This window comes from Mirounga angustirostris, unplaced genomic scaffold (assembly GCF_029215605.1).
Source record: "Mirounga angustirostris isolate CCGP_5_RB_7025 unplaced genomic scaffold, mMirAng1.0.hap1 SCAF_1, whole genome shotgun sequence".
Lineage (NCBI taxonomy): Eukaryota > Metazoa > Chordata > Mammalia > Carnivora > Phocidae > Mirounga > Mirounga angustirostris.
In genome coordinates, this window is record NW_026991709.1 from 161876187 (window position 1) to 161886719 (window position 10533).

The following is a 10533-nucleotide window of genomic DNA, read 5'->3' on the forward strand; positions in this document are numbered from 1 at the left end:
AGACAAGACAGAAACAGTGTAAACAACTAGAGAACAATTATGTGCTAAGACACATAGCATCAATGATGTGTCATGTGGGAAGATGTCTCTACGGCCTGGAGATGTCCAACCAAATTTGAAGTGTAAAGTGGGGCTGATTGGGGCTCTGAAGAATGGGTTATATGAGAAAAGCTGGAGAAGAGGGGGCAAGCACTCAGTGGGTAGGGCCCCCACAGGCAAGTGGAGGAATGGAGCTGGCCAAGTGCAAGAAACTCGCACCCTCCCTGCAGACCCACCAGGCCCTAGCCCTCACCATTTCTGATGCATTTATCAGCACTTGGCCAGGAGTCACTTGTTGGCATAGATCTAGGGCACAGATTCTAAAGGGAAAGATCACAAGGAAGGGCAGCTCTTAACTCTAGCCCACAGCTACAGCGGGAGGTGGGCCAATGCCACCCATCACAAGCATCCTGGGTCTGGCCATGCCAAGGGTTAAGACTGGGTACATCTCCAGGGCTACTCTGAGGGCCCAGCCGGCTGCAGCAAATTAATTTTCCTTTATTGATTTTGGGGTTAGAGAGCAATTCAGGACAGTCATGAATGATGCTCAGATAAGCAAGGGCTTCCGAGGAGGGGGCAGGGCCACAGAAAGGACTCTGGAATCTCATAGACCTGGTTGTCACTACTAGGCTAACCAGTCCCTTGCTATGTGGCTGGGCGCATGTTAACATCACTGCTCTGAGCCTCCAGTTCCTCCTGTGTATACAGAAGGGCTAGTAAAATGTGCTTCCCAGGGGTGTTTTGAGGAAATGTGGAATGTGCCTGGCGTCATGCTCGCCTAAAACAGAGTAGGTAACTTGGTATATGACAGTTCTTTATTTTTTCTGACTTTTTTGCCCAATAGACTGTCTTTTTTTAAAGATTTTATTTATTTATTTGAGAGAGAGAGAGAGCACGAGCAGGGGGAAGGGCAGAGGGAGAGGGAGAAGCAGACTCTCCACTGAGCAGGGAACAGCCACTCAACTGACTGAACCACCCAGGTGCCCCCCCCCCAGACACTCTTGTCATCAGAAACAAATATAGTGGGGCACACGGGTGGCTCAGTTGGTTGAGCGTCTGACTTAGGATTGAGCCCCTCAGGCTCTGTGCTCAGAGGGCAGTTGGCTTCTCCCTCTCCCTCCCCCTCTGCCCCGGCCCCTCCCCCTCCTCCCTCACTTGCTCACTCTCAAATAAATAAATAAAATCCTTTTTTTAAAAAGAAAGAATTGTAAGGGCGCCTGGGTGGCTCAGATGGTTAAGCGTCTGCCTTCGGCTCAGGTCATGATCCCAGGGTCCTGGGATCGAGTCCCACATCGGGCTCCCAGCTCGGCGGAGAGCCTGCTTCTCCCTCTGACCCTCTCCCCTCTCATGCTGTTTCTCTCTCGCTCACTCTCTAAAAAATAAATAAATAAAATCTTTTAAAAAAAAAAAGAAAGAAAGAAAGAATTGTAGTTCATTTGTTTTTAATTTAAAATAACAAAAGTGTGTCTGCTTATGGTCTGGGAAGAAAGACTGTATTGGTCAAGAAATAGGTGACATCCTCAGATTGCCTAGTGTGAGGATAATTTAAGGAAAGGACTATTTATATGGGCAGAGTGCACAAGGGATGGTGCAGTCCCCAGGGAAGGTGAGAGAAGACCCACCAGCACTTCTAAGCCTAAAGGGGCAAGCGGAGGCAGCAGTTACCGGAGTCCAGAGAAAAGGGGGACTGGATGGAGAGGGTCTTGACAGAAGCTATTACCTTCAGCTGAGGGACCCCACAAGAGAGGGAGCCAGGAGATTAAATACCGCAACCTCTTTCTTCTCCCACGTTCCAATCTCCTCTGGGACTCTCCATCAGCCAAACCCAAGAGGAAACCAGGAGCCAAGGGAGCCATTGGTAAAGGCTGGTCTCCCAGGCCTTGAGCAGGATGGGGAAGGCTGCAGAGTGGATCCGGAGAATGGAATAGAGAGATCCAGCACAAGGGTTTCTAAACATCTTGTTGGCAATAAACGTGGAGACCCCTCCTCGTAAACATGCTCTTAAGCTCCCCTCTTCCACAATCTAGGTGTAGCCATTTGCAGTGACTGCCTGTGTCCCCTAGTGCAGAGAGGAATGCAGCGATGACAGCATTCTGAAGGGTAAGCTTGGCCCTTTCAGGGACGCAGCCTGAGGGTGGGTACAGGACATTGGAGCACTGATTGAGCCGAGGGGACAGGCATGGCCGGATGTCGTGTGGCAGCACTAAGGATGGGCTTCACCCGGGAGGCGACCCATGATTGATGAGCCGCTCAAGTCCAACGGGTGGGGAAATTAAAAGAAATGTTTTAAAAAGTTTAATAAATTCTGGCTGGCATCCTGCAGAGAGAGAAACCTCCCCACGCTCTTACTGACAGTCATTTTTCAGTTCGTAGGCAGAGAAGTCACAAATGGATTCACTGCAGCTGTCAGGATGATGGGCGGCTTGGGTTTCCAGGGCCCTTTACAAAACCCCGACACTTCTGCTCTGGGCTTGGGATGGAGGGCTAAGTGCTTAGCTGCCTTGGCCAGGTCACAGCAACCAGGCTGGTCCATGCTGGGCACCGAGGCCAGGGTCGGCATCTCCTCGGGTGGAATGGAACGAGCGAGGAAGGAGGGTGTGGGGAAGGTGATGGAGAAGATGTCACACACTCAGACACACAGACAGACACACATGGGGGCTAATAAGGGGGCTCAGACACACTGAAAGACACACAGAGACATAAAGAAAGATACACAGGAACATTCAACAGGAACACACATAGACACCGAGGGTCATCACATACGCCAGAGAACCAGACAAATACACACAGAGGGACACATGCAAGCACACAAAGATGCACAGACAACACAGGGGAACATACGGAGGTACAGGACAAACATATAGGAACACACAACAAAGATACAGGGACACACAGAATCCTAGACACAGAGATAAACACATTCAGACACACACACAGGGACCCAGACACTCACAGGGACTTACATGAAGATATGAAGACACACAGACCCACAGTAACACACAAGAGGGACACACACTGAGTCACTTATACACAAAGACACACAGAGGGGCACACAGAAACCCCAGATATGCCCCAATATAGAGAGTATCAGCCTCACAGACACAGGTACAACACACGTGCACACACACACACACACACGCACACACCCCTCTGGAGGGGCTCTAAGAGAAGGCATAGAGCCCCTGCTGGAAGGGGTAGGAGCTGTGTGATCTCAGACAAGACTCTTCCCTAATCTCTCTGAGCTTCAGTGACCCCATCTAGAAAATGGGAGCCATGATCCCAGCCACACCGCTGCTGTGAGGGTTGAACATGACAATGACACCAAGTGCCAAGGAAGGGGTTTAATGGCAGGGCACCAAATGTATGCTGGTTCCCTAAAACCAAAAAGGAAGGAATGTCTGTTAATAGCACAATGGACTATATTTTAAACCAAAAAAAGGGGTGCCTGGAGGGCTCAGTCGTTGGGTGTCTGCCTTTGGCTCAGGTCATGATCCCAGGGTCCTGGGATCGAGTCCCACATCAGGCTCCCTGATCAGCGGGAAGCCTGCTTCTCCCTCTCCCACTCCCCCTGCTTGTGTTCCTGCTCTTGCTATCTCTCTCTCTGTCAAATGAATAAATAAAATCTTAAAAATAAATAAATAAATAAACAACAACAACAAAATGTCTAGTGGCCCAAAAGGGACTATCCTAGGGCAAGCACTTGTTGGATTCTAGCCCATTAGGCAAGAGTCAAGCCCAAAGGAGAGCCACTTTACAACCCACTGACCCCACCCCCCACTACTCTGACTCCAGGCCCAGAATTCAGAGTCTTTGTGGTCCAGCTCCCAACCCTACCCCTCCTCATCTTCACCACTCTTCCTAATATTTCAACCCCAACCCTACAATTTCCTCACTTACCCCGACTGGTCATGTTTCCCCTGCCGCCAAGCCTTGAGCCATGTATGCCATCCCTTCAGTTGAGGGGGTCCACTTTCTCCCTCTGTACCTGCAAATCATTGCCCTCCTTCCCCTGCTTGAGTCCTACTTGTCTAGGAAGCCATTCCTGACACCAGTGACCTCTCTCTGTCCTGCTCTATAAAATTATGACTTTTCCTTTCCTTCATTCACAACTGAGACTCAGAGAGGTGAAGTGACTTGCCCAGGGTCATACATCTCACAAGTGGTAGAGGGATTTGAACTCAGTTCTGTTGAAATCCAAGGCCCAGTCTCTTTTTGCTACACTCCCTTAGGCCCTAGAGATCAGGGGTTGTATTTCATGCACATTTAAGTCATTTCCAGCCCTTCGTCATTATAAGGAATACTGCAATGTACATTTGCACAGTTTAGATTATGTATTCAGCATGAATTCTCAGTAGTGAAATTAATGGTCAAGGTGTGTCTTAGTCTGGTCGGGCTGCTATAACAAAATACCACATAGACTAGATGGTCTTTAAACAACAGAAATGTATTTCTCACAGTTGCAGAGGCTGGAAGCCTGAGATCAGGGTGCCGGCCTGGTCAGGAGAGGGCCCTCTTCCAGACTGCAGACTTCTCTCTGTGTCCTCACATTATGGAAGGGAGCAGGTTGCTCTGTGGGATCTCTTTATAAGAGCACTAATCCCATTCATGAGGGCTCCACCTTCATGACCTAATCACCTCCCAAAGGCTCCACCTTCTAATACCATTACCTCGGGCATGGGATTCCAACAAACGAATTTGGGGGGGCGGGAGGGGTGCAGACAAAAACATTCAATCCATAACAACTTGTATTAGCATTCGGTCATCCAATAGATATTTCTCATCACTTTGGTCTCTACCACTTTGGTCCATGCCATCATTATTGCTCGCCTGGATGGCTACAGAGGCCTCCTAACTGGACACACTACCTCCCCACTTCCTCTCATGGTATACTGAAAATTGGTCCCAATTCTTCACCCCCTCCTGCAGCCACACATTTGCCAAGGCCTCATCATGCACAGAATGGATTTCCCTGGCCCTTAACTTTGGCCTGGGCCATTGGCTTGCGTTGGCCAATGGAATAGAGCAAAAGTGGGCCAGTTCCAAGCCTGAGACTTGTTCTCTAGGCCTCTACCTCAGCCATTGCTGTGAGAACATGCCTCCACTCACACACTGCTGGTAGATGAAGGAGGAGAAGCAAGGGCAGCAGAGACACCCCAACTGTAGACCTGTAAGAATAAATGATCCTCATTTTAAGCCACTGGGTTCGGGGATGTTTTGTCATGCTGCATTATTGTGGCGATAGCCAACACGACAGATAGACACCTCTCTAACCTACCCACACACTGCCAGAGTTAGCCTTTTCTTTTTTTTTTTTTTTTAATTTGTGCTTCGTGCGCTGTAACCTTTTACCATCAATCTGCCTACCTACACCAAAGCCTTGCCACTCCATGTCCCGGGAGCTCAGGAATGAACTGATGAGAGTAGAGGAAGCAGAAGTGCCTGATCTGGCTAAGGTGTGCCCAAATATCTTCCAAGTTCATTAGGGTTGATCGTGGCCAAGGTGGCCCACGCAGAGGAAGTGGAAGAAGCCCGACACCCTCACTGGAAGGGGGAGAGGAAGAGCCAATACCTAGCACTTGCCAGATATCTCACCCACGGGCCTCACCATCTCCATTCACCCTGAAGGTAACAGAGGCTTTGCCCAGGGTGACGTGACTTGCCCAGGGCTGTCAGGTGACGAGATGGTAGTGGTGGGATTGGAATGCTGGCCAGTCTGTTGCCAAAGTAGCTCCTGCCCCCCAAGCCTTAGCTGGCCTGAGCCTGGGTTATCAGATAGAACCTTCCCCCATGACTACACCCCTCTGCTTCCGGTTGGCCCACAGATATGGCTACTTACTGGCTGTGGGACCACAGCAAGTGACATCACCTCCCTGGCCACTAGATGGTAAATTCTGTGAGGGCAGGGACTTCCTTTTGTTTATTGCTCTATCCCTTCACCTGAAACAGAGCCAGGTACATCATGGGTGCTCAATGATGAATGAATAAGTCTATTCGCCTATGTCTTCGTCAGAACCACGGCATTTCTTCTGTTGAATGCTGGACAACATGGTGCTTGAATCTGGGGGCTAGTTTGACAGCCCTTAAATGTAGGGAGCCCTGGGAGTCAGACTGGCCTGATTCTAGCCAAACTAGCACCCAGGAAAAGTGACTCATTTGTTCCTCAGTTTCTCATCTATCAAATTGACCTTACTGCAGTGCTTACCATGGGGATTTGGTGGGGATTGATTGAAATAGACCTGTAAAATGCCTGGTCATCACACCAGTGCTCAATAAATGGGTCATTGTTACCTGGACTAACAGTATCTATTTAGGCTAAATGACCAGCACAAGAGATGACTGGCCAGAAGCTTCAAAACCCCCTTGGGGAGAAAGTCTAGATCTTCATCCATGCCCTGCCCTGTCAAAGGAGGCAGTATGAACAGCCAGGTCTCTGGCTCTGGGATGGGGGACGGGGATGAGCAGCAGATTTCCGGTTGTTTCATACCTGCTTTGAATTAGGTACCTGCTGAGCTGTCCTTAGAGACGAGGGGGATGGAAGTGGCAGGCACTCATAATAAGCAGAGAGCTCATCCAGGCATGGCTGGCCATTGATCATCTGGCTCTTGGCTCTGGGCTCACTCCGGCAGCAAGGGAGGAGGGAGGGGGAGCATATGCGTCGCGAGGAGCTGTATACAAGCGTCCAGATGTCAGCATGACCCTGGAGTAGAAATGGAGAGGCAGCGAGGGAGAGGAGCCGGGGCTTCCACCACCTGTGTTCAGTCATAAGAGAGGGCAGGGTTAGCACACAGGAGCACCAGGCGAGTTCCAAGCACCCTGCCTCTCCTTGAATCCTTAGGACCATCCCACATTGGAGGATTCTTACCCCTGTCCAGATGGAAGCTCACAGGTGACTCGCCCAAGGTCACACAGCTGGAAAAAGGGGTAGGACTTCTAGTCTAAAACCCAAGTATACAAAGATTGTGACTTTCTAGATTAGAACTTCATTTCTATCTCAAAACTCCCTTTCTGCCAAGAAGTGGAAACTTCATTTTGGTCATTTCAGAGTCTCCCTGCCCCTACTACTCAATCCCAGGGGTTCCCATCTGCGTTGGTTTTCTCTTGCTGCATAAGGAATCACCCCAGAATTCAATGGCTTAAAATAATACCCATCTAGGGGCACCTGGGTGTCTCAGTTGGTTAAGCGACTGCTTTCGGCTCAGGTCCCAGAATCGAGTCCCGCATCAGGCTCCCTGCTCAGCAGGGAGTCTGCTTCTCCCTCTGACCCTCCCCCCTCTCATGTGCTCTCTCTCTCTCTCTCTCTCATTCTCGCTCTCTCAAATAAATAAATAAATAAATAAAATCTTTTTTAAAAATACCCATCTGTTTTTCTCTTGGACCGTTCTGAAAGAGTGTGCTCAGCTAGGTGGTTCTTTTTTTTTTTTTTTAAGATTTATTTATTTTCGAGAGAGCATGCGGGCGTGGCCAAGGGAGAAGCAGACTCCCCACCCAGGTGCCTCCAGTTAGGTGGTTCTTGCCCAGGGTCGCCTGTGCTTTGCCCTGAGGCAGTGGCTGAGGCTGGAGGTATGTCAGAGCCTCCCTCGGTCAGCAGCTGAAGCTGGCTGTGGCCTGGAACACCTACATGTGGACGGTCCAAGTCACCTGGGCCCTGCTCACAGCATCGTGGCTGGGTTCCAAGAGCAAGTGACCTAAGCAAATCAGGCTGAAGTTGTGTCACCTTTCAGGACAGCCTCGGAAGTTACAGAGCACGCTTGTGTTATAGCCACATGGCACATTCAAGGGAAAAGAACCTAAGTCCCACATCTCCATGAAAGGCATGTCAACATCTTACAGTGTGAGCCCGTGGGATGGGAGGGCTTGTGGCCATCTTGAAAATACAATCCACCACACCATATCTGCGCTGATATGGCCCCCTCCTGCTCTGCAGTCATTGGTCCACACTGTCTGAGACCCCTGGGCCGTCACTGCAAGATCCCCTTGCCTGGGCTTCTTGGGTCACATTCATGTCTCTTGGTAGATGGGGATCATTTTGCTGCTTCTCACACTAACCTGGAGCACCTGGGACCACACGAGGCCACCTCAGAAGCCAACCCCCCATTTCTTCCACTCCCTCACCAGGCTGGAAGGAGTAGGACATGGACCCCAGAGCAGTGAACTTCCAGACAGGAAACAGAAGGCTCAGCACATAATAAGTGCCTAGTGAATGTTAGCTTCTGTTCCTATGATTACTATCAGTTACTGTGAGAGCACAAGGGAGGGAGAAGCTCCTTCTGCTAGAGGTATGGGAATAGTTAGGGCAAGTCTTACGGAGGAGGTGACATAGGCTGGATTTTACCAGCCGGGGAAATGAGAGGAGGGCCAATCTAGGGACAGACGACTAAAAGTGCAGAAGGTGTCAGGGTGTGAGAGTCAATAGCACATGCCGGCTGTGAAACTGGGCCAGAGCGGGGCCCAAGCCTGCAGCCTAGGCCTGGTTGGGAAGGCTCACCTGCCAAGCCCTCGTGGGGTGTGTGAGCACAAAGCTGGTCAAAAGGCAGGCTGGAGAAAAGGCTCCATGCACAGGTCCACTCTGACCACCTCCCAGCATTCCCAGGGTAGGCTATCCCAGCTCTAGAACCTTGGTGAAACGAAGGAGTCAGTCTCTCTGATGAGCTATCTTCCAGCTTCGAAGCCCCTTCCCTCCTGGCAGGGTGGGGGTAGGCCACATAGGATGTGCTCAGTGCCTTCCCAGGATAGCTGAGTTAATTAGAGGCTTTGCCAGGAGGTAGTGGAGTGTGTAATAACTCTCGTTGTTTCATTAGCAGCACTGTGTTTAGTTTAGATAACCAAAGAGGAAAACTGCAGGCCTGAGGGTTGGTGAGAGGTGTGGCTATTTAGAGTTCCAACAGAGTCCCATTGTCTGGGCTCAGTGCACCCCCTGCCCATCACCACCTCCTCCCACTCCGCCACACTGCCTACAGACTTGGGCTCCTCGCACTACCCAAAATTCTGACTCAGTGGGTCTGGGTGGGCCCCAGGTGATTCTGACGCAGGTTTCCCAGGAATATACTTGAAAAAACCCTGCTGAAGAGGTAGGTTAGGGTGAGGTCACAAAAGACCTTGAATGTCACTTAAAGAAGTTCGAGGGGTGCCCGGGTGGCTCAGTCGTTAAGCATCTGCCTTTGGCTCAGGTCATGTTCCCAGGGTCCTGGGATCGAGCCCCGCGTCGGGATCCCTGCTCCGCGGGAAGCCTGCTTCTCCCTCTCCCACCCCCACTGCTTGTGTTCCCTCTCTCGCTGTGTGTCTCTCTCTCGAATAAATAAAATCTTTAAAAAAAAAAAAAAAGAAGAAGTTCGAATGACCCTCGTCCACTTGTTTTATACTGGCTGGAGGTGGGGGCAAGACAATGTGAAAGGAGGAGTTTGAGGCCAGAGCTGACCAGCCCCAGGGTTTGATTTGGCAAAACTCATTTGTTCTTCAGGTAAATGTTCATCAACACCTGCTCAGGGCTGTGCCTTATTCTGAGGACCCTGAGGTGGGAAAAACGACTCCAGTCTGCGCTAGTCTGGTTGTGGATGGCGGGGAACAGACATGGTAGTAGGAACTTGAAGCCCTGAACAGTCACCGTGCCGTCACAGCCTGAGGAATGCAAGGATTAACTCTGCTTCTCAGAGGTGGAGGCTTTGGGGCTGGGCCTTGAGGACTGAACAGGAGTTTGCCAGACAAAGTTGGCAAGAGGGTGAGGATGGGGTGGAGGGAGGCAGTTTGAACTTTCTTCTTTTCCCACAGGGTCTGGTTTATCTCAGTAGGTTGGCCTGCCTCATGCCCTGCCTCATTGACCCCCGTGGTGGCCCAGATGACCCTGGTTGGTCCTGGCTCCCTGCACTCACCATCTCTATAACCCACCCCCCCAAACACATACACACATCTGAAGGTCTGCTGCCTTGAGTCATCTAGCAGACACCAGGGTGACAGCCTTCCTTATCATCACTCGATTAAGGGTTCCAGCTACTGCAGAGCCTTGGGAAGGGTCTTTTCTTCTTTGGGCTTGACAATTTCTTCTTTCATTTCTGGGCCTATTATTCGCACATTTAATTAATGTTCCATTTGACTAATAAGATATAACAGAAGCAGCTGGGATCACCCAGAGGCTGGGGGCTGGGATAATTGCACATCTTGGGAAGGAGGTGGTGAGCTTTTAGGGGCTAACAACCTTGGGGTTGGGGATCAGACGTGGCCCAGGGCTCAGCAGCAACACCTGGGAGGACCGCAGCAGGGTAAGCCCACCCACTTCTGCACCTTTGCCCTGGCCGTCCCCTTCTTGGAGGGCTGCTCCCCCTCCTCTTCAAAGTCCCACCACCTCCACTGTCTCTTCAATCCCTCCATCTCCCAGGACAGCTGGGGCAATCAGGTCTCAAATTTAGCAGGGGACAGAGACACCAGAGGTGTGTGTGTGTGTCAAAATGCAGGCTCCTGGTCCGGCTCCAGGAAGCTGGGGGGTGTAAGAGTCTGCATTTC